General features: G+C 48.1%; 1 protein-coding gene across 2 annotated transcripts in view; it reads right to left on the bottom strand.

Annotated features, from left to right (window-relative positions):
* Positions 1–24,707, bottom strand: part of PACSIN2 (protein kinase C and casein kinase substrate in neurons 2) — a 143,358-nt gene extending 118,651 nt beyond the window's left edge. The window contains exon 1 of one of the 2 annotated variants that reach the window (XM_058568208.1): positions 24,615–24,707. The gene's annotated coding sequence lies outside the window, so the exon portion shown is untranslated. The remainder of the gene's footprint in view (positions 1–24,614) is intronic. The other variant, XM_058568207.1, reaches the window with a different exon arrangement.
* Positions 24,708–25,320: the final 613 nt, after the last annotated feature.

Here is a 25,320-nt window from a genome sequence, read left to right as displayed (position 1 = left end):
CCTGCGAACCCCGGGCCGCCAAAGCGGAGCACAGGCACTTAACCACTACGCCACCGGGCCGGCTGGCCCATTGATTTTTTTTTAAGTTAAAAATAAAAGGCCTGTGGGGCCAGCCCAGCGGCGTAGTGGTCAAGTTCACGAATTCCGCTTCAGCGGCCCAGGGGTTCGCAGGTTCCAACACAGGGAGTGGACCTACGCACCTTCTTCACCAAAAAAAAAAAAATTAAAAATTAAAAATAAAAGGCCTAAACTATGCATTGTTTTTTATATTTCTTGCTTTATCCAGATTCTTCAGTTAGCTGACTGCTGACCAGTCTCAGTCCCATGAGACAAATGCTGAGCGACCACTACTCAGGTAACATGTCAAGTACCAGGGACAGTGCTGCCTCGTGAACAATAAAACTACTATAAGACTCAGCTGAAGGAGCTATGCAAGGGCTATGGGGTACAGCACTCAGCAGGGCATTAAAAACACTCTTCCCTGCCATCAGTGAAAATAGAACAGCTACGTAATTTGCTTAAAGACCAGGACAAATTAATAAAAGTACCTAATTCAGAATTCTCAATTTCCAATCTAAAAGAAAAAGCCCCCAGCTTCCCTGATGGTACTCTGATGTTGATATGTCAACCTAATTAAACTAATAAAACTCTGCTCCCATCTCTCGCTCGCCCATCTCCCCAAACTGAGTCTGGAGATGATGTGAAAACCCACCTGCCAGGGACAAGCATGATGACTGCGACCGTCTGTGGCTGACCCAGGACAGCTGGTTAGCCACACCTAATGCAAAGATGGCTCCAAGTGGAAAAACCACTCCCTTCACTGGGTGCTTCAGGACATCTGGGAATAAGGAGCAAAGTAAACCAGAGGGAAATGGAAATTAAATTTCTCTTACGTCACCTGTGCCAAAAGGTTGCAAAACTTCAGCCTATTTAACCGTTACAAGATTAACTTAACCCAGGGAAGGGCGGAACATCTCCCAGTACAGAGACTCAGGTCTCCTCCCCTTGGCACATCAACAATGCCACCAGTTTAATAACGATGAGATCGTAAAGCCAAGCTGTTGTGACTAACTACTCCAAAAGAGGCAACTGCTTGCCCAAAAAAAGCAAGGGAAGGAGGTGGTTGGAAAACACAAGTGGAGTCGACACTTAATTTTCCTTATTCTAAATTAAACCCTAGAGACGGATATATATTGGTTTGTTTGTCCTGTTTGGTAACCAAAGGTCAGGAAAGACGGCTGCTTCCTATAAAAAATGAAATCGGGGGGCCAGCCTGGTGGCGTAGTAGTTGAGTTCACACGAAGCGCTTCGGTGGCCCAGGGTTCGCAGGTTCAGATCCCGGGCTCGCACCGACGCACTGCTTGTCAAGCATGCTGTGGTGGTGTCCCATATAAAGTAGAGGAATATGGGCACGGATGTTAGCCCAGAGCCAATCTTCCTCAGCAAAAAGAGGAGGATTCGCATTGGATGTTAGCTCAGGGCTGATCTTCCTCACACACAAAAAAATCAAATCAGGAAGTGTGCGGGGATGATGTGACCAGAGAGAGACCCTCTTCTTTCAGCTGCACACCTCTTGGGATGGGGTGCTCACCCCTAGAGGGTGGCTGGCTCCCCTCAGGGCTGCTCCTGATGGGCTCCACACTCTGCCCACAAGGCCCAGCAGATGGGCATGCTGGGAGGCTCCGAGGTGGTCCCAGCCTCCCAGTAACCCCTGGCTTCACTTCTCCCCACATCCAGACCCAGGTCCAGGGCTCAGCAGGGTCACCCTTTACTAACCAGCATCCTCAAGAGGTCATACTATCCACCAGTCCTCAGCGACCCCCTCAGAAAGGCCCATGTGGTTTCAGAACACTTGCAAACATAAAAAGAACAGCACAATGAACAGCCTCCCTTCCCCTTCCACACACATGTCTGTCACCCAGCTTTAGCTGGTTTTAACCTTTGCTTCTACATGACATCATATTCTGGAGGAAAGGGTCAAGTTTGAAAAGGACTGTGAAATCTGACAAGTGGCCCCTACTCCATTCCCACCCAGAAATCACCGAGAAAACCCACATTCTTGTCACAGACTCCATAGCCCCATCTCAACTTGAAGCAATTCCACCCACCCACAACCCCAAGGAGCCCTCCCCTCGCTGACTGCAGGACTGACATCCATTATTGATCCATATAGAGCGGTTGGCTGCCTGTCATCACCCACCACACCATCAGCGAAAAGGACACATCAAGATCATCTTCACTGAGCCTCAGGGTCTGGCCCACAGAAATGTCCAGAGTCAGGAAGCTCAAGCTTTAGTTTCAAAATCGACCATTTCCTTGCTCTGTAGCCTCAGTCAAGCAACCCAAGTTGATTTCCCTTTTTTCAAAATTAATGCAGAAAAAGCAAGCATCAGACAAGGGAGAAACATGAAAAGGAAGACCAGGCGCTACACTGGGAGATTTTAAAGAGGGAAACGATAGCTAGCAAAAGAGAACTTGCCCAACAGAAAAGGAAAAGCGATCCAAGCTAAGCAAAATGATGCTGCTGTTGTAAGCCACAAAGCTTGGCCACAGCAGTGGTCAGCAAGTCTGACCAACATCCCAGCTATTTAAGAAAGAGCAGCGGCCACCCAACCGAAACATCCACAAGTATAAATCAAGGGCAGCATTAATCTGGTTAAGCAAAATTAAAAGGAATGGCCTTGGGCTGGCCCCATGGCATAGTGGTTAAGTGCTCGCACTCCGCTGCTGGCGGCCCAGGTTCGGATCCTGGGGGTGCACCAACGCACCGCTTCTCAGGGCATGCTGTGGCGGCGTCCCGCATAAAGTGGAGGAAGATAGGCACAGATGTTAGCTCAGGGCCAGTCTTCCTCAGCAAAAAAAGAGGAGGATTGGCATGGATGTTAGCTCAGGGCTGTTCTTCCTCACAAAAAAAAAAAAAAAAAAAAGAAACAGCCTTGGTGCCGCCTCCCCTTTCCAGCCGCACTACCACCAGACCAGCTCGATCGATCCCATAGCATCTCGGATCTCGCACCTCAACTGCTCGTTCCCATCATACGCTCATCAGGCCTTGCAGGGCCCAGCACTGTTCTGAGAGGAGACAACAGGAGACAGACAGGCCCCTGCTCACGTGACGATGACAGTCTAACAGAGGGATGGAGGTAACACACACACTGAGATCTGTGTGGGGGCATGACAACTTCAGACATACAACAGAGACCGAGGGACAAGGAGCAACATTAGACTGAGTGGCCAGGGAAGGTCCACTGAGGAGGTAGCTTTGGTGCTATGACCTGAAAGATGAAAAGTAGCCGGCCAGGCAAAGGACAGTCCTGGCAGTGAGAACCACGTGTGCAAAGACCCTAAGAAGGGGCAGTTGCTATTGCATCAAACATTTGACCCTCTACATGTAAGCTCTATCCTTTTCTATGCATTCCAGAAAACCTTCTTGAAACCCAGATCTGATCTCCCTTTACTCTTCTGCTTAAAAACTTTTGTTGATCCCTAGTGCCTATATAATAAAGTCCCTGAGAAACAAACTTCTTGAATGAATTTAATTGTATGTAAATTATACATACCCACACACACAGATACAAACATCTCCACTTCCTCCATGAAGCCTCCCCTGACTACCGACTCCCTGGCTGCACCCATAGCCCTCTCCCCTCACATCACTCAGACAGCTGTCAAGTCCATCACACCCTTGACACTTGGTTAATGAAAGATGACATTTCCCATGGCTGGAGTGTGTCCACATCTCTACCCCACACACAGACCAAGATGGAGCCGTGCACATCACAGCATTCAGATGAACACAGGACAGACATCACCACCGACACCCCAATACAGAGGTGTGTGTGAGCAGAGGCCAAGTGCTCACATCTCAGGCTGCCTTTGCTGCTCTCTGCAGCCTGGCACAGACCTACTGAACACTCAGAGATGGGGCTGTGCCAAGGAGCTAAAGGGTGTGGTATACCTACCAGCCCCACGGTACAGGGGAAAAACCAAGACACACCCAGCTTCAAATCCTGCCTCTGCACTTACTAGCTGTGTGACCCTGAACAGACACGTTAACTATCTCTGTAAGCCTCTGTTTCCTTTATATGTAAAAAGGGGGTAACAGTATTAGACTTGCAGCACTACAGTGAGAGTTGGCAATAATGTGTGTGCGTATGTATGTGAAGTACCTGCCACATGGCAGCTGCTGGGACACTGATCACCACTGTTATCACGTGGGTGGTTAGCTCTCCACAGAGAAGAACTCCATCTCAAGCCCCTAGACAATACCCCTAACCACGGCCGGCTCTTCCCCCTCAGGGACCTCACTGGCCACCCACTATGGTGGTTCAAGACCACCCACTCTGAGTTCAGGAATGACCACTACACATACCACATTGAGAAGTCAGGCACGTGCCAAGAGCAGGAGTGGACCATGACCAAATAAAACTCGAACTCACTTCATAAAGATACAATTCAAAATTCTATTTCCCTTACCTCCTCCTGCCCCCCTAAATATAAAAGTAGACAGGTGAGATTGATTAATCCTGCCTCCTAGCAATTAAACAGAAAAATACATTATACAATGACCTGAAAATTTAATTCAAATGTTCATATCTCAACAACCTGTAAGAGTCAAGCCCAGGGTCCACGGGCCAACAGTCTAACGGCTCCTTGAACCCCAGCAGCTCAGGAGTAAAACCATGTAGTCATAGGCATGTGGACTACAGTGAAATGCAGCAAAACATTTCTAAATAGCTCTCTGTATTAAACACAGTTCAGTTATCAGTTCTCACCAAACTTCCTTCTCTTTCAAAAAGAGACACCAAACTACACTTGATCCATTCTAATTCATGCTGGCCCCAACATTCCAAAGAAATATTTTCAAAAACTCTATTTATTGAGCTTACCATAAAAATAACAATGGTTATCACACACATTTGGGGAAAAAATATAGAAACTTAAATCAATGATCTACAAGATAGAGAAATAGCATGTTTTTTAACGCAATAGAAAATTCATTCTCTTAGAGGGAAAAAAAAGATCTATGTAAGCCTCACTCAGGATTTAAAGGAATCGATGAATGATGCTTTTTAAATGCATCAACATTACTTTCCCCATGAGGGCAGCCCTGGGCCCCAGATGATCATAAACCAATAGGTCTGAGAACTGAGGGTCCTCATATTATTCATGCCACATTTGTTCATCCCACAAATGTCTGCCTGTTATATGCCAGCATAGAGCTAAGAACTGTGGATTCCCATAAAAAGGCAGTCCCTGCCCTCTACCTCACCTAGCTCCAAGCCCAGCTTGAGGAAGGACCAGCAGGTCATAGTCAGCCAATCATACCATATGCGAGAAGCACTGGGACAGGTGTGGACCTTGCACTCTGCAGGCCCAAGGGCAGGATGCCTGGGGGTGGGGGGTGGTACGTGAAATCTAGCTGAGTTTTCAAGGATGAGTAGTTCAGCAGGCAAAGATGGGAAGAAAGGGTGTTTATAGCAGAGGTTAACAGATCTGTGGAAAGCACATTTGAGGAGGGAAAAACACAAGAAGTTCAGTGTGGCAAGAGATGAGGTTGAAGGGGTAAGCAGAGGCCAGATCACAAGTTCGGATTTTACTGTGATGGCAACAGGGAGCCACCAAAGAATTTTCATCTGGTCAAACAGCTCAACTGCTGATAAGGAAATGAAGACTCAGGAGAGCCACATAAACCACTCTTCCTGTTTTGGTTCATAAGTTAATGAAAAATGTTAAACCAAACCCCTCCTCCAACATTCAGTAATGGAAAGCATGGCCCAAAGAGTTCTTACTGGCCTTCTCTGTGCCTCAGTTTCCTCACCTTAAAATGGGCTGTAGCCACCCCATCAGGTTGTTGTGGGGACTAAATGCATGATACAGGTAAAGGGCTTAGAGCAGAGGAGCTCCATTGGTGCGAGGGGCAGGTGCCGATACTAGTCGTGGTAGTTCTAGTAGTGCTAGTTCTAGTGGTACCAGCAGTATATACTGAGTGAAGACCAACTGCCCACAGGACAAAAGCAGACAAAGACTTTACCACCTTCTGTGAAGCTGCCGAGCAGTGGGACAAAGGCGGAGGCTGCTCAACCTTTTTGTGACTGAAGGGAAAAAAATGAACATCCAGATCCTGCAGACATGGTCATAAAGCTGGGCAGAGGGGGGTCAGGAGCCCAGAGTGGAGCCACGTCCCCTCAGTCTGATGGCAGGTCACACTGTGGCCAGCCCACACAGATGGGAATGGCCCCACCCATCTTCCTCAGCTACAGCCACGTCCCCAGCCTGGGCCGCACCCCACCCACTCAGGCACAGAAGGCTTATTGTCCCCTCACCTCTCTGTACCTGGCAGGCCTCCACAGTCACCTCCGGAAATGAGGCATTGCCCAGAACCCAACCACCAGAAAGTCCTTAAAGGCTCTGTGCCCAGGGCTCTGGAAGGCCCAGAGCAGAGGGGGACACCACACAGGAGCCCAGCAGGAGTCCCCCAGCCCCCTTCTCACACACTGCCCAGTGATAGTGCCTCTGCCATCAAAGGGCTCAAGACACACTGAAATAAAGAAAAAACCAGGCTGAGTGAAGCTGATGAGAACAGTCAACAGCCATGAAGGGAAGAGATCTGTGTGCACAGAACCACAATTCCACACCTTCGGATTACAGTAACTAAAACCCCCCAAAATTTGGAGGACTTTTCAACAAATGGTGCTGAAACAACTGGATATCCACAGGTGAAAAAAATAAACTTCAATTCATAGCTTATGTCATACACAAAAAATAATTCAAAATGGATCACAGACCTAATGTAAAACCTAAAACTATAAAACTTCTAAGAGAAAACATTTGTGACCTAGGATTAGGCATAGATTTTAGCTATGGCACCAGCCAAGAAAGCAGAAAACCACAGAAGAACAAAGTGACTTCATCAAATTTTTTAAACTTCTCTTCAAAAGACACTGTTAAGAGAATAAAAAGACAAGCTATGGACTGGGAGAAAATATTTGCAAATCATATAGTTGATAAAGGACTTGTATCCAGAATATATAAAGAAACCTCAAAACTAAGTAATAACCCAATTTTTTAAATGGGCAAATGATTTGAATAGATACTTCATCAAGGAAGATATACAGACAGCAAATAAGCCCATGAAAGGACGCTCAACATCATTAGTCATTAGGAAAATGCAAATTAAAACCACAATGAGACATCACTACAGACCTACCAGAATGGCAAAAATTAAAAAGACTGACCATACGAAGTATTGGTGAGGATGTGGAGGAACTGGAATTCTCACACACTGCTGTGGAAATGTAATAAGGTACAGCAGTTTAGAAACAGAAAACAGTTTGGCAGTGTCTTAAAAGTTAAACACTACTGTATCATCCAGCCATTCACTCTAGTACTTACCCAAAAGAAATGAAAGGGTATGTCCGTACAAAGACTTGTACACATATGTTCATAGCAGCTTTATTTGTAATAGCCCCAAACTACAAACAGCCCAAATGTCCATCCATAGGTGAATGGATAAACAAACTGTGGCATAGCTATGCACGGATTGAAAAGAACAAAATATTGATATATGCTACAACATGGATGAATCTCAAAATAATTTTGCTGAGTGAAAGAAGGCAGACTAAAAAAAGTATATACCGTATGATACCATTTATGTAAAATTCTAGAAAATGCCAACTAATCTGCAGTGACAGAAAGCAGGCGCCTGGGAGTAGGGAGGGGAGGGCAGAAGGGACTATAAGGTAGCTTGGGGAAACTTTTGGAGGTGATGGATATGTTCATTATCTTGATCGTGGTGATGGCTTATGGGGTACATTCATATGTCAAAACTTATTAAATTGTACATGTTAAATATGTGCAACTTATTGTCTGTTAATTATACTCAATAAAACTGTTTAAAATTTTGGAGGAGAATTACACAAGGCTGCTAACTTTTTATTTTGTCAAGTAAGGATACTCTAAAAACTACCAGCTTTCATCACCAACACTAAAAGAAAGGACATTTTAAGAGTAAAAGAGGGCCGGCCCCGTGGCTTAGCGGTTGGGTGCGTGCACTCCGCTACTGGCGGCCCGGGTTCAGATCCCGGGCGCGCACCGACACACCGCTTCTCCGGCCATGCTGAGGCCGCGTCCCACATACAGCAACTAGAAGGATGTGCGATTACGACATACAACTATCTATTGGGGCTTTGGGAGAAAAAAGGAGGAGGATTGGCAATAGATGTTAGCTCAGAGCTGGTCTTCCTCAGCAAAAAGAGGAGGATTAGCATGGATGTTAGCTCAGGGCTGATCTTCCTCACAAACAAAAAAAGAATAAAAGATACAAAGGTCACAATTTTATACTAAAAGAGAGCCCTTCCCAAGAAAAGGCAGTTGCTAACCTTAACATATGAAAACTACTCTGTCCTTATTTTTCTTACATTGGTGAGAACGGTTTCAGACCAGCTTTTGTGACCTTCTGAGCTGGGGACACCACTGAAGGCTCCACGATCCTCAGGCAGTCCCCAGGCTCGTCTCCATCTCCCACCTGGCAGGTACTCCTGGAGAGGGGGCACCCCAGCTCCAGCAGCACCGGGGATGGTCATGTGTACTGCAGGACACTGCAACTGTGGCAGTGACTCGAGACACCACATCCCTCCCTTCCCGGAGGACAAGAAGTCACAAGAAGAATGTGCCCCGAAAGGTTCCTGGAGCACTGCTTTGCTGCTGAAGAAGTGAACTGACTTGTTTCTAGAAGAGCTATTTACCCCGGAGCCAGAGTGATCTGTGCTTTGCTACAAGGAAAAGTTTCATATCTATGTTAAAAGTGTTCACCGGGAATCTTCCAGGCTAAAGTCCATGGAGCTAAAGCAGAAATAAAATATGAGCTCTAAAAAAGATCACGATATAGACTGGAATCCTTCTGATATTGTGCCAGAATGCTGACAAAAATCTAAAAGCTCTCAATTGGCCAAGCCCTAGAAGGAGACTTTGGGTAAAATGGCGCAGTGCAAGTGGTCCTCCTCCCGTGTGGCTGGGTTAGTGGTAAGAACAGTTGAGCAGGAGACAGGCCTGCTCTCGAACCCACGTCCCCAAGCCCCAGCTGTAACAGGGAGCAACACCTCAAAGGTCTGCAGGGTTCCATGAGCTGCAGAGATGGCATGGGACAAGCACACTCAATAAGTAAGCACGGACTTGGTTGTTTCAAGAAACCAAATACACAATGAATCCAGAGCCGTGCCCTGGACCACAAGGACCCACACCTGCACTCGTGGGAACACCCCAGCCTACACACCCAAGCTCTATCCCACACACACCCTGCACACAGCCACCATTTGGCCACCTCTCAGCCTGAGGCACACAGCGGCACAGTCCACCCTCAATGAGACACAACCAGGCAAGAGGCCCACACAGGTCTTGTAAGTGGGCAAGGGGTAACTGGGACAGGGAATTCCAGGGTCTCTGTCCCCGTGCACGGTCTAGAAGAGGAGGCACAGATTTCAGGTAGGCACAACTCTGAGCCCTTCAGATTCCTCACCCCGTGGGGACAGTCGCATTGGAAGAGGGCTCAGGACAGGAGTCCCACGTGGCACATCTATCCCTGGAGCCACAACCCCGCAGCCAGGGAGAGAAGCTGCCTCCCCTCACACCACCATGCCGCCATTCCCCCCACCACCCCTGCTGGGAAATCCTACATGTTCTCTCTCGTCAGCCACCCTCAAGCCCTCATACCCCAATCTCCATCTTATTGGGCTTCAATCCCAGTCTCCTCCAACCCTGCCTCGCCCCTTTAGGCTGGAAACTCCTTTTAGAACAGAATGCCTCCTGACTCTCTCAGGACTTGACTTCTAACGATGGCCCTCTGGTCGCGTAAGACAGGGACAAGTTCCCCCTCCCAGGCTTGGGGCTTCTCCGGACCCAAATGCCCAAGAAGAATGACTGGACACTGCAACATTTAATTAGCATTGAGCCAAATGCAGTCCAGCCATTCCTCTACGATGTGAGCTGGCTGTAAAGAAACCTCACCCGGGCATTTAGTCATGTTTCAAAATAACTCCAAAGGTGCAGCTCTGTGTTTGACATGAAGTTGTGGCAAGCCTTAGAAGGAAGCAGAGCTATAAAGTTATTAAATGTAAATATTTAAAGAACTAGCAGCTGTCCATGCCAGGAAGATGGCAGCTTGCAAACCTCCGGTCAGAACAATGACTCTGTTATGTCAGGGGCTGAGTCAAGACCACCAATGCTGTTTCATCCCACCCTCCACAGAGAATACAAAGTTTTTTAAAGCAACTTTTCAGGAGGTTACTCTGTCCATTGGGCAGTGCCTTAAAAGTTAAAACAAGAAAACAACTGTCTGGCATGGAAACCCCAGTGTGCATACAGATCTCCTCAGCCAAGTACTAAATGATGTGTATCTCAAATGTCATTCACAAGGCAATTATTTGGGACTGAGGATGGGATTATGCAATTTGGCTAATAGTAAATGTGTATTTTTAGTAGCATAAAGTGTCTATGATGTCTACCAGGTAGAGGCCTGAAAGCATGTTCCACTCATGTTCCCACCAGTGAGCAAGGCAATTGGATACGACTGCCACGTAAAGATTAAACGTCTGACTGCTAAAGAAACAGAGAATGGAGACGGTCCAGGACAAAATGGTCGCACAATTTTTTGATGGCATTTCTGATGATGTCCTCAGGCCTGGCTTGCTGAATTCCACAACCCCAAGCTGCTCACCGATCAAAAGCACACACCACACTTCCTGGCTGTGCGGCCTGTCACTTAACTTTCCCAAGCCCAGCTTTCCCCCTGCAAAACAAGTTGACGTGGGATAGGTGCAATCACACACGGAGGAGTAGGGGCACCTGGCACAAAATAAGCCTCAATATAAAAATCATTAGGATAATGATGGTGAAGTCCAAAACCAGCTCAAGAAGGTGAAAGCTCGATGGGAACCAGGAGGCTGGCGATGAGCCAGCCCCAGCAGGCGGGATGAGGCCTGGACACGACCACCCACTGAGGCTGGCCTTCCCTCCACACTGGGACACGTAAGGTCTTGGTCTACTGTGTTCCTGCTGTAATCCCAAGGCCTAGAATCGTGCCTGGCACGTGACAGATGTTCAAATATTTGCTGAATAAATGAATGGGGATTTATGAACCTGTCAGAATTGCATGCAAAAATGTTTGCGTCCATTTTGGGGGGGGACAGAAGCTATTTTCATAAAATTCTGAAGGAGATCTGAGACCCAAATACAGGTCACGAAACATTGCTGAATTCCACCCACGTGTCTGAGAACACCAATGACTGTGGTTAGGTGAGTAGGGCAGTAAAATGACAAAGCAAAATCTAACAAAGAGGAGAGCTTTCCTAGAAAAGAGTGGCTTCTCAGGGGCCGGTGACCAAGCAGGCACCAGCTTAGCCATGGGCAGGCCCCCACCTTCAGTCTGCGGTCTGGATTCGGGAATGTACTTTGCAACCAGAGCCCCAGGTTAATGAAGGCAGAGGAATTTGCTGAATTTAAAGAAAAAGGAAATCATTCTGTACCACAAAGGCACCCTAGGAGAGACAGGTGAGGCTGAGCCAGAATCAGTGCTTCCAGAGAATCAAGGGATCCAGCAGAATTCCTTCAAGGCCCCTTGGATGTAAGCACCTCCTTTGCTGCCACAGGGACTTCAGACACTCCTTCTGTTTGAACCTGGTGTAGATTCTGAGCTCCCAACCTTGCTTCCAGTTAACAACTCAGCCCAGCCATACCGGGTACTCCATCTCCCCAACATGCCTTGATCTGTGAGGCATGCAGATGCCAGACAGACAGGACATACACCAAAATACAGGGCAGGAAAAGGGCAAGAGTAAATGTCTACTGAACTTTCCCCCAAAAAGGGCCCTTTTTTAAGATCAACAAGGTCCCCAGCTCCCTAGATGACAGTACTTTTAGCATTCGATGATTGAAGACATCAAGATGACAAAGGCAACTATAAATTCAAGCTTTAAAATGAACTGGTATTGTGCCGGCCCCATGGCTTAGCAGTTAAGTGCACGCACTCCGCTGCTGGCGGCCCGGGTTCGGATCCCAGGCGCGCACCAACGCACCGCTTCTCCGGCCATGCTGAGGCCATGTCCCACATACAGCAACTAGAAGGATGTGCAGCTATGACACACAACTATCTACTGGGGCTTTGGGGGAAAAAAATAAATAAATAAAAATTAAAAAGATAAATAAAAATAAAATAAAATGAATTGGTATTTTATTAATCATAATCACAGCATCATTTTTATACAGTAACACATAAATGTTTTATCTGTGTGTGTATGTATGTGGCTGTGTGTGTACAGGGCAATAAAAAATCCAACTACAAAATACCCCTGGTGGGCACACCCCTGAGCAAGCAGTCCCTCTGCAATCGACCCCTAACATCCCGGAGAGCTAGGGTCCCTGTGGGGGACCACCAAGGCACTGAAGAGAGAACCTCAAGGCAGATCTGGGGCTGAGGAGTTGTTAAGCTTCTGTGAGCCTGTCTCCTCAACCATAAAGTGGGAATCAGAGAGTCACGTGGCAGGACAGTTGGGAGGCTGAGGCACACCACTGGCTGCGCTAAATGGGGCTAAGTGCAGCACTGTCCCAAGTGTGGGACACATATTCTTTCATCCAATCCTCACAACAATTCCATTGTTATCCCCATTTTAGAGGTGAGGTAGCTGAGGCACAGAGAGGTACAGTCACTTGCCCAAGGTCCCACAGTAAATTGCAGAGCGGGGATTTAAGCCCAGGCAATCTGCCTGCAGAGCTCCTTCCATAATAACGACTCGCTGCATACACTGCAGCACAGGACACCGGGCTGGCCCAGGACTGGAACTCAGCAGAGGCTTGTCCCTGCCTCATTGCTCCAAGAGGGCCCTCCTGCGGGGGAAAGCAACCCAGGTCCCAGGTCAGGGCCCCAAAAGTCAGCCTCCCCCTCGACAGCAGGAGCAGGCAGAGGGACTTGGGAGCAGGGCTTTGCAGGCTTTGTGGACACTGGTAATTTGCCACCTCCAACCCAGGGAGGGAAAGACCCCCTCCCTCCTTCCCACCCCCTCAGGGGGTTCCGAGTGGGCTGACAGAGTACGTCTCTCCCTCTTCCAATTGTACCACTAACATTAGGTTTTTGTAAGGCAGGGATTTAAAGGGTTTTTTTTTCCCTCTGCCTCTTTATTTATTAGTAAGAGAGCATGTTATTTTCAACTGCTTCTAAATTTCGCGAACCTGCAAGTTCCTGGTAGGAGATGTAGACCAAAAAGCACAGGTCCAAGATAACAATTCTAGACATGAGCACAAAAAACCCTTCAAGGCAGGTGACTCGTCTGTGCTTTAAAGAGCGACAATGAGACAGCAGCCCCCCCAACCCCCCCCCCACACACACACACACAATGAAGCAACATCAGACTCAACCTGCAAGAGCTGGAAGGAAAGAAAGAAATACAAAAGGAAATAAAAGCAGCATTAAAGATAAAATAACAAAAGATAAGTCTGGAATTTACTATACCAACTACTTCACTCAGTCTTCATAAAAGGAGACACACTGAAGCACTCCAATAATCCAATCACATTAATTTTTTTTCCATGATTTATGTGTGGCCAGGACTACCCCTCTGGCCTCACTGCAAGGCCCTGTTTCTGTGGGACCCTCAGGAAAGGACCAGCTCTGGGCTCCAGTGACCAGCCCCAGTTCTAAACAGAAGAAACTTGATGGGACAACATCCACCTGTGCAACCCAGAACAAAGCCTGGGTCAAGGGCTGCTAAGGAATTGTGCCTCATGGTCAGTTACCAAAGGTCCAGTCTTGAAACAAAGTAGCCCCATTCCATGCCACCCAGACCAGCTGGGGCAGCTGCAGTGATTTCTCAGGAATAAAACGGGAAGCGTGGAAAGGACAAAGGGAAGCTAAGAGTACGTGTCTCTGGGGCTTGGTAGTTACCATCCAGCTTGGCTGAGAAGACTAAGGATGCACTGGGGCTTCCATCCAGCCCCTGCCAGAGCCTCCACCACACACACAACCAACAGCTCAGCCAGGTGCCTAGGCAACGGCCAACCTAGACATGTTTAGGCATCTGTGGAAACCAGGGCAAAGTACAATTTCCATACTTGTGATAAAAATACAGATTGCCAAGCACAGAGCAAAGCATTACTCTAAAATTTGGGTTTAGTGACAGAATAAACAGGGGTGGGGAGGGGCAGCAGGAAGTTAGGCGCTCAGCATCTAGCCGAGCCAGTGCAGTTAGACGAGCCCTACAGCACTGGCACCGAAAACCCACTTGCACCTGGGAAACAAAACACTCACTACGCTTCTGTGTTGTTGGTGATTATTTCCTCTTATTTCTACCTTAGTATGTAGTGATGTCTTTTGTTTTGTTTTGTTGTGAATGTCAGCCTTTCTTAACCGGGATAAGAGGAACCAAGAAAAGCCAGTTTTTGCCCACGGTGAGGCCAGAGAACTAGAGGGGAAGCAGCCTCCCCCTGAGGTGGGGATGGGGGATATGAAGGAGGCACAGCAGGAATCAGGAACCCAAGGGAGGGAACCCAAGGTTGAGAGCTGAGGCTACCACTGCCCCCCACCTGGAGCTCCTCCTTGTACCTGCTAAGCACATTTTCTTTTGCAGACCCTGGAAAATGAGCCAGCAGGAAAACAGGACTCCTCTCAGTCTGAGGGTAGATACCCAAGGGACAGTGAAAGGTGAAAAAGGAAGCCAGCCCATGGTGAGGGGACATGGTGAAGGACACAGTGACTTCAGAATAGAAAAACAAACAAGCAAACAAACAAAAAAACAAGAAGAGTAAGCAACAACACCATAAACCTCCCAAAGTGTTCTCTGAGATGTTAGTCTCCAGCAATGAACAGAGCTAGGAACGTCGTGAGAGCAGCATCTAGAAGTTGCACAGGTGAAGTGCAGAGGACCTTGAGATCCCTCAGGCTGTCCTGATGTGTGAATGATACCAGCAGAAACAACCTCTCACAGTCTTTCCCAACAAGCATATTGGAAGTGAGGATAAGAAAACAAGAACAAGTTCTAAGAGAGACTGTGGTTCAGAGTATCACGAGGACTGAGTTGACGAAGGAATGCAACTGCAAACATTTATAACCTTGGGAACGCAGAACATTAGCTCAGGTGATCAATAAACAAAGTAGTAAGGACTTTTTCAAAGACGGTGTCCTGCTTATGAAAGTAAAGCATCTAATTCAAGTAAAATGATATCCAGAAATTTAGGAAGGAAATGTGACTCATTTAAGAAAATCTCACAAAAGTTTCTCACCTCACAGATAGCTGGAAGTTCTAAAGGCCAAGGCATCTTAAAGACAAACAATCCTGCAATATTTTCACCCATAAATAATCAGAAAAATAAACCCACAAGCAACAGAGCAAGCATTCAAAACACTCTAAGATGTTCATATCTTTTAATCCAGGATTTCTATTTCTGGAAATTCATCCCCAAGAACTAATTAGACAAATGAAAAAAGAAAAATGAAATTGTAAACTGAAAATTCATCTACAATAACCAAAAAAAAGTGGAAATAACCTAAAATATCCAGCATTAGGGGAAAGTTTTAATCTCATTACCTCAACAGGATTATGCAATCATTAAAAGTCTTTTTAAAGACAATGGTAAAACATGGAAAATATCTGATAAAATATTTAAGTGAAAGTGAATAATACAATTGTAACATTGTAGATTGGTGACAAGGAGATGGCACATGTGGTCAATGAAGGCTTCAAAGCCTCTCCCATTTACAACCTGAATGACCTTGGACCAAGCACCTGATCTCACTACCTCAGGTCCTCATGCTCAAACTAGCACCTCTCTTGCCTCTTGGAACAAAGTAGGCAGTTAGTAGCTAGCGGCTACTGCTTCTAAGATACATAAAAATCCCTATGCGTGGGGAAGGTAAAATACAAAGAGAGTTCTTGATTCAGAAAATTCTATCTTCTATGTTGTACATTCAATATTTAAAAGACCTAAAAGACAAGAAAGCAAAAAAAAAAAGAGACTTTTGACCCAAAAATGATGATTATCACAAGCATAAAAACAAACAACTGCTCTAATTTACCTGCACAAATGATCTTCACTTGATATCACAATGTCAACAAAATGTGAAGATCCTTCACAATTTTACAAAGCATAGCACAAAACGAATGCTCTACAGAAATATAATTTCTTCTCCCCCTAGTAACTGCTTTTTAATAGTATATGACGCCTTTAAAAGGCAGCTGGGAGGGGAGGCAAGGGCCCTCCTAAGCCAGGAGCTCTGGAATCCGGGTGCAGGCTTTCCCCTCGCCAGCCAAGAGCCGGACGGCGGCAGGGTGAACAGGTGGATGGGCCGCCACCACCCTGACCACACGCCCAGCAGCTGGGCTGTTTAGAAGCCTCCCCCTTTCTGCCCTTATTTCCCTGCTGCATAAATTATTGCAAATTTTCAGATTACCTTAACCAAGTCAGTTACAGGCACAAATCCTGTCTTAAAATAAAAGACCACATAACTTGCCTCTTTTCTATGTTTTTGAGAGATGGGGAAGAAAGGTTAACTTTTAAAGATTATTTTTACATCTGAGGGTGAGTGACTCAGAATCCACTTATTCAAGGCAGCAAGACAAGCAAAACCAGCGTGGCTTCAGAGCCAGGCTGAGGGCCGGCTCTGACAGTGACCCTCTACGGTTACTTCATCTCTCAGGGTTTCAGCTCACTCACGTGTAAAGTGGAGTTAACGCTATCTTGATGCAAGAATTAAATGAGCAGGAATGTAAAGCTTCTTGTATGGTCCCTCAGAAACCTCAGAACTGGGAGGCCTGTCCCAGACAGTGACCCTCCCGCCCCTGATCTGCCCCCACCCTCGCCAGCCTCCTCATTGGCATCTGCCCAGACTCCTTAGCTCATGATTTCCTTCACTGGTGCAGAGGTCACAATTGCTCCCTTAATTAAAACATCGTCATGTCCAAGCTAAACAGCACCCAGGCAGGCCAGCTCCACCCTCCAGCAATCAGCCAGCTACAAAACCCACTAATAGCGGGCTTGGAGGTCCGCGCGGGGAGCGGAGCCTGCTCTGTGGTTCCTCTGAAGACCATAACTCACAGACTTGGCACGCTATGTTGGCGACAACATAATTGGGTACAAAGGAACACAAATGCAGTTTAAAATATGAAAATGTTAACAAACTATGGTTTGGGCATCACTTTATAATAATAAAATTTCATTTAATTCAATGGGAAACTTCAAAACACTAGCCACAGTTTATTCTATATGTTAAAGACTGCTGGCAGGCCCCAGCAGAGGCCCCATAACCAGGCTCCCTGGGAGCCCTGGCCTTGGGCTGAGGCCCGTGTGGGGTCCTGGCTGGCCTGCCTCAAGCAAAACCACTGACCTTCCAGTCCTGCCTCTTCTTCTCCTTGAACAATGCAGAGGGGAGCAAACTAACAATGCCGCTCTGAAAACAAAATGAGGGCTATGGAAAGTTCTTGGTAAACTGCAAATGCCTGCACAACCAAGATGTTTTTACATATATTTATTTTAACTATAAAGTTAAGTTATTACTTAAATATTAATTCTAAAAGTAAAAGGGCAATAGTACACTTGGGAAAACAAGGAGAAATTCTACAACCTTAACTATTGTTGCTGTATATTGTTTTAATAATATTTTACACATGTGATGAGCGTACATATAGCTTTACAATTTGCTTTTTCAAGTCTTTATATTTTTCATCACCTAAGTTTGAGCTATCATCACTATCACACATGTTCCCTTCCAATTCTGAGAGTCTAAGTCTCACTAAGTCTAGTCACAGCAACACCCCCTCATCGCAGGCTTTCTATAACCTCCAACACTCAACTCCACTACAAACTCACCAATCCAGACGGCAGCAAGGCCTCTGCATGGCAGGGCTGCCCTCAAAACTCAGACAGGATAAGACCACCCTCAGGCCTTCACTCCAACAAAGGAGACAGAAGCAGAGAAGCTTAGAGGTGGTGAGAAGAGATACCACTTGTAAGTGCCAGGATGCGAGGGAATTCCATGCAGGGCCAGAGGTCTCGCCCTCATCGACAACCCCAACAGCATCCCCATGACCCCAAGTCATCCAAGAAAGATCCAAATATGCTAAACACTTTGGCTGGAGAAAAGAAGAACACATTTTAGAAGGATTTTCAATAGAATTGGATAATGTAACATCAGTTTGGACACTTTAAAGGTATATTTTGTTTGATTAGCAAATTCCCTTAAGTAGACATTGCACTTTGAGCAATGCCAGTTACTGAGCCAGCACCATGGGCCAGGCACAGCTGCTGAGCTCTCGGGGTCCTTTACCTCACACTGCCCTCCCTCAGGCATTTGAGGAGTGGGTTGTCAGTATCCCGGTTTTGGAGATGTTGAAGCATTTGGCCGAGGAAGGCTACACAGTTACCTAGTGGTGGAGCTGGAACTTAAGTCCAGGGCGGTGTGACTCTGAAGCCACATTACCTCCTATACCTTACTGCAATTTTACCTTTTTTCTGCAGGAACTGGTGGTAAAAGTTACATACTAACTGCATGGATTTGTGATCACAAACCATATGGAAAGAGAAGCAGAACCCAGGCAGCCACTGCAGACTGATCAAAAATGTAAATACAGGCAAAGAAACTGAGGCAAGACTGACCCCAATCTCACTCTGGAAGCCCCTCCTGTTAAAGAGTATAGCCAGGGGGCAGGCCCCGTGGCCTAGTGGTTAAGTTCGGGGCGCTCTGCTTTGGCGGCCAGGGGTTTGGTTCCCAGGCGTGGACTTACACCACGCTGTGGCAGTGACCCACATACAAAGTAGAGGAGCACTGGCGCAGAGGCTAGCTCAGGGTGAATCTTCCTCAAGTGAAAAGAGGAAGATTGGCAACAGATGTTAGCTCAGGGAGACTGTTCCTCAGCAGAGGAAAAAAAAAAAAGAGTATAGCCACTGCTTCCTAGGAACGTGATGGTAATCCTTGCCCCTCCAGGGACATAGGTGACCTTTGTTAAAACGAGCCACCTGGATCACCCCTCCCCCACCTGCCTCCCTGACTACTCAACTGATGTCTGGCTCCCGTGCAGCTTCAACCTGCTGTGTCTACTACCCTGAAACAGCTTCCCACTGAACTCCATCCTCCAGGAAGAGATCCAAACCTGAGCTTGGCAGGCAAGGCGGGTCACACAACCTGAAGCCTGCCCACCCCTCCACCCTCAGCGGCACCCTCTCACACCAAGCCTCTTACCCCCACGTTCTTTACAGCTCCGCACCTCTGCCCGCCACTCTCCTTCCAGTCACCGCCACCTGGAGAGCACCTGCAGATCTGGAAAAACCACTCCAAAGTTACCTCCCTGAAGGTCAGCTCTCTGCAGTGTCCTGAGGGCAGTCAGAGCCACCCTCCTCTCTCTGTCTTCCTCAACTTCGTACACACTCCTCTCTGCCACTGCCACACTGAAACAAGATTGCTTCTAGGCCTGCCTCCTGACTGAGCTGCCTCTACAGAGTGAGAGTCGTCTTAATCTCAGGACCCCAGAGCTGCATATGCAGGGGCCAGGATGCCCTCTTTGACCCACCTCACCCACCTCCCCTCACCCATATACACGCCCTCCAAACACTCGCAGCCCCGGGCGTGAAATTAAAACAAAAAGCAGGTACTTCAACACAGCAGCCTAGTGGAGTTCCCCAGCTCACTACTGACAACTCTGCCACTCTATCAATACTTCAATCACAGACTGGAAGCCACTGGAAGAGCCGGCCTACAGATGCAAGTTTCCTGGTCAGAGTAAGTGCTCATAAATATCCAGCAGAGCTAATGAAGGAGGCGTTGAGGCAGATGGTGTGGTTAACCGGACCCCATCCCTGACAGTGGCAGCAGCCTGGAGTTGACACTTCACCATGGGCCTTGCCCTCTGACAGCCTCATTTCCTGGCCAGGCTTCTACTTTGGGTGACTTCCTACTGCTTAATGTTCAGAATTCACTGACTGCCTTTAGCCTCCACCAGTTCCTTTCTCTGGCTAGAATTCACCGAGGGAAGCCAAAACATGACACTAGGCTTCACGTTCCGCGTCAGTGAGGGGGTGCGTGTCTGCCTGGTCCTCACAGGTATCCTAAAGAAATGCACCATGAAATGAACAAATTCCCTTTTCCGTGCCTGGAGAGGGAATGATGGTGGCCCGTCTCCTTACAGGTATCAGATGTAACATAACAGGAGGACACATACACCCCACATTTGAGTGATACCTACTGTATACCTCCATGTCTGATTATTCAGAACATCTTTATTATGATGATTCTTTTCATCAGTAATAAACCACCTAACATCTATCGGTGAGACTTTAAAGTTTAGTGTTCTTTTACATACATGAGCTCTTTACATAGCTGAGACTCTGTGCTCTGTTAATAAACCGAAAAAAAATCAGTCCCTAAAATATTCAGAATCTGACCACAAGGCCACAAGAAGCCACTGTTGGACAGTCATGGTCTTTGGCACAATCCACACCCAACTCTCAAACCCACCCAGCGGCTATGGGCCCAGGGAGGGGCTCTCAGGCTGCAGGGAACGTCTCATCTGTGAGGACATATTTGGATGGAACAAGTCAAACATTTGGAATTTTCACTTAAAGTTTATTTCACAAGTTTCTCAAGTGCTAAGCAACTGAGAAGTAATCATTTCAATGTACTCTTGAATCGATAAACATTAAACAACTCTGTTCAAAACACCCAAGTCCTACAAATGTGTCCCTATGAAAAATACGGCAAGAAAAAAATAACAAAACAAAATAAGTAACCTTTTGACAGTCAGGCAGAAAGGTGTTTCATGATCCAAATTCAGACAAAAAAAACAGTCCCTTCAGCAGATGAACAAATAGTTTCCTCTGCAAGTGACATATTCTGGGATATTTACACTGCCAAACACAACTCATAATGACAACCACCAAGGAAGCAAAACCTAATGGAAAAACCCCAAGCTGGCAACCAGGAGCCCTGGTTCTGGTCCCAGGACAGGCCTCTGGGTGGGTGATTCTACTAAAGTGGTGGCACCCCTTTCTTCATCATAAAAAGGAATATCCATCACCACCGACACCACTCAGAAATGTTAGGAGGACAAAAAATGAGAGGTGAAAATGCTTCGGAATGTGTCCTCTATAATACAAGTCATCATTATTATCAACTCAAAGATGACTGGGGAAATAGTATTACAGAATATCAGAAGTGAGAGGGAGCTTAGAGATGGGATGATCCAGGAGTTCCTAATCTGGGTCCAGGCCTGTGAAACTGTCCACAAGTGTGCTTTCTGGGAAGGAGTCCATAGTTGTTAACAGATTCTCAAAAGGTTAAGAACCTCTAAGCCCCTCATTTTATGCACAGGAAAACTGAGACCTAAGATATGTGATTGTCCTAGGCCTCACAGTTAGTCAGGGACAGGGTGGACAGAGCCAAGGGCTCCTAGTCTCCATCCATGCTCCTCCCATTCTACCATCCCACATTTCTAAGGAGGAAAAGTCACATAAATCTCATATAGCCGTCGACTATGTTACAGCAGCCACTGCACACGTGGTTTCTAAAGTTATAGCAAAGTTTCTATCCTTATTTTTCCTTCTTAAGGCTTCTTGCTGAGGCCTTTGCTGGCTGAGACAGCATTTTATTCATTTCTATATTCTCACCTCTTGTCTATTTCAGTGCCTGGAGCCAGGAAACACTAAAATGATTTTTTTTTTTTAAAGATTTTATTTATTCATTTTTTTCCCCCCAAAGTCCCAGTAGATAGTTGTATGTCATAGGTTCACATCCTTCTAGTTGCTGTACGTGGGACTCGGCCTCGGGTTGGACGGAGAAGTGGTGCCTTGGGGCGTGCCCGGGATCCGAACCCGGGCCGCCAGCATCAGAGCGCGCGCACCTAACCGCTAAGCCACGGAGCCGGCCCTAAAATGATTTTTTAACACCAAAAATAAAAAAGATTTTATTCTAGGAAACAAGAAAATAAGACTACACAGTGCTCTGTTTTATTAAGCAAACAGATAAACGTGCAATCATGGGAATAAATACAAGTCAATACATAATTTAAGAAAGAAGTTTTTGTTGTTTTGTGTATTTTTAATCAAAATACCAAAACTTGTGCTCTTAGATGACCGACGTCCCTCAAATAGTTACCTTTGGAACTACGCATATGTCAAGAATGTTGCATCGCACAGAATCCTTTGTGAAGTCTTCTTTTAAGACTGTCCCCAGTCAGCAGAGCATAATCATCTGAACACTAAAAATCTGAAGGAATTCCTACTCGACTATCCCAGAGACCACTGGGACCCATCAGGAGTCAGGTTTCAGACACTGACAATGCTTTTAGGTATGTGAAGAATACAGCCAGGGCCATAAAGAAAGGTCTCTACCTGTGGAATGCAACCTGACTTTGTGCTAAGGCATTCAGGTATGCAGCTGCAGTTCCAAATAATCTCATCGGAAAAAACTGAGCCAGCACTCTGGCTCACGTGAATGTGGTCATTACCCCCACAAGCTACCTCCGCAAAGCCGTCATTACAATCTGATGGCAGATAACGCAGGCCCGATTCAGCTGGGAGGTTCAGGTGAGGGTGGCCGGAGAGCATTTGGTAAACGCTACCACGATCTCTAAACACAAGGAGCCATTACTACCATTAAGGAATCTATGCAATCTTTTTGATATTCCATAACATCCTGGAATCAACTGATGACCTCATCAGAAGCAGGAAGCCTGAGCATCACGCCCTTAACTCGGTCTGCCCGGACTTCCAAGTGAATAGAGAAGAAACAAAAAGGTTAATTAAGGACAAATGCCCCTCACTCCCACCCCAGAAATGGCCTGGCCATCAGATGTGGACTAGGCGCCCAAAACAGGGGAAAGCCAACATCATCCCTCCGCAGCAGGCTATGTGCAAAACCCAGATGTTGTTTTTCACATATGCACACTTTTAGATTATTTAAATACTATGAGCTCTTATACATTTGAGACTAAAAGTAATAAAGTTCCAGTTCCCAAACAGCATGAGCTAAGAATGACATTTCCATTCAAATGAGTTTTTATTCTTCTCCAAAAAAATGAATAAAGAGCGCAGACCTAATCACTCATCTACTCCTCTGTGTTATGTTACTTCCCCAAGTAATAAATCTCATCAGCCTAATGGCCAGTTAAAGCTTCAAGACAATTGTCAAAAGAAAAACACACCACAGAAAAGGTTTTGATGTAGTGGCCTTGTACCTTAACTAGCATAACCTCACCAAGGAGATTGCCAAACTCGAGAATTAAGTTCAAATGCACACAGACAAGAGTTTCCCATGTGAATCAAGAGAAACCCAAGTTGCACTGGCTCTCATTCAATACCTCTGTGCGGAGGCTGCAGGCAGGCTGGTGAATCAAGCAGAATCAGAATTTTCAGGCAAGAACAGGAGGGTGGCATTTAACAGCGCCCACCAGGTTGGTTCCCTTGCCTTGGGCTCCAACTGGGCAATCTAGGAGGGTTAAAACAGAACTTCAGCATATTGGGATAACTGCAGAGGAGAGAAAGGAGAGTGTGAGCTCACATCCACAGCTCCAGTTTAAATTATTTGAACCAGTCTCTTGCTTTTCATCAGGACAGCCAATGAGTGTTTGGTAAAGAGTGCAAGGAGTAGCCGTGGAGACTCTGAGCAGCCTACCCTCCTTAACCACAAAAACACAGGACAGTTGGGAGGAGAGAAGACAAGACCCAAGAATGGTGCACACACCCCACCTGAAGGCCACCTTCACTCCCTCACCCAACCGGAGAGGAGCATTCTCCAAGGCTGCCGCTGCGTGGGACCCAAGGAGACAGCACAACTCGTTCCCCTGACCAATTCCGTCTGAAAAGAAAATCGACCTTCTCTCGTGGAGCTGAAACCCAATGAACCACTGCAACTGAGCAGCAGAAATCTCTGCCTCTCCAATCCCGGTCCTCTCCGGATGCCCCAGCAGGCTCGGAAACCAGAGAAGGAGGGAGGGCGCTCGTGTTTCTATGAATTGATGACAGTCTGGGAAAAGTCCGAGGGGCAAACACCTCCAGCCTCTCCCGCCTGTGCCCCCAGCCCTAGGACCTGCTCACAAGGGCACCCCACCCCACCCCCATATAGAGCCAGGAGAGGGACAGGGAGGGTGGGAAGGAAGGAAATGGAGGCCGGTCATCAAAGTGCCCCAAAGGAGCGCATCCGCGAGCGTCCTGCCTGCCCCCGCCGCCCCCTCCCCTCCACGCCACCCCCGACCCAGCCCTGCCCTGGAGCTGGCGCTCGGCAGCCACACCCCTCCCGGGCGCAGCTCCCCGGCCGCCCTCGCCTGTCCGTGCTTCCCCCGTGAAGCTCCGCACCCTCGGCTTCCTCTCGTCCCTAGTCTCTCCCGCAGCAGCCCCGTGACCCCGCGGGCCGCCCCCGCCCTCGGGCTCACCCCACTGCCCTCCGACCCCCGACGTCCTCTCCAGCGCCCCCCGGCGCCCGCGGCGGCCCCTGAGCACAGCCCTCCCGCGACAGGGGACAGGAAGTTCGCGCCGGCCCCGGCTGCCCTCGGGCGCGCAGCGCGGCCGCCTGACAGGGCGCGGGCCCGCCGCCGCCGGCGCCCCCGCGGCCGCCCGCCGCGCCCCAACCGCCGCGCCGCGCCCCTCACCTCGGCCGCCGCTCGCCTCCCGACCCGCCGCGCACCCGCTCCGGCCGCAACGGCGTCTCCAGCCCCGGCTCCGGCTCCGGCCCGGCTCCCGCCCTCGCTCCGGCCGCGCTGCCTGGCCCTGCCCTGCCCCGCCCCGCCGCGGCCGCTGCTGCCGCCAGCCCCGAGCGCTCCGCCCCCGCCGCGCCCGCTGGGCTCGCCCCATTGGCTGCTGGGCGCAGAGCCCCGCCCACAGCCCCTTCGGCGCCCCTGATTGGTCCAGGGGAGCGAGGCGGTGTCTCGCCGCCTAGCGAACTAAAGAGACCGCCCCCGCGCGCCATTGGCAGCTTCCCCTGTCAATCAAAGGGGGCGTGCCCACTTAATCGGCTGTGACGGCGGCTGGGGTCACCCTCCCGGAGTCCCTTCGAGCCCGTGGTTCTCTGGCTTCGCTGCCTGGGGCAGAGTTTTGCGCCTTTGCGGGCACTCGGGGGTGGGGGGTGCGGTAGGGCAGCACCGCACCTGTGGGCGTTCAGGGCAGGTAGTCTTTCTGAAAGTTTCCTCTCCTAGGGCGCTCAGAGAAGCCAGTGTCGTCAGGGCTTCCTCAGATTCAGCCACAAGAGCATATTCCGCCTGAGCCGGCTTAGTTTAAGCAGAGCAGAGAGAGAGAGAGAGACAGAGAGTGTGTGTGTGTACCGAGCCGCCGGGGATGGCAGGGCCCCACGCAATGGAT

The sequence above is a fragment of the Diceros bicornis genome, chromosome 25, assembly GCF_020826845.1.
Source record: "Diceros bicornis minor isolate mBicDic1 chromosome 25, mDicBic1.mat.cur, whole genome shotgun sequence".
In the NCBI taxonomy this organism is placed as follows: domain Eukaryota; kingdom Metazoa; phylum Chordata; class Mammalia; order Perissodactyla; family Rhinocerotidae; genus Diceros; species Diceros bicornis.
The sequence above is the reverse complement of the archived record's forward strand: the minus strand, read 5'-3'. Positions and strand labels throughout refer to the sequence as shown.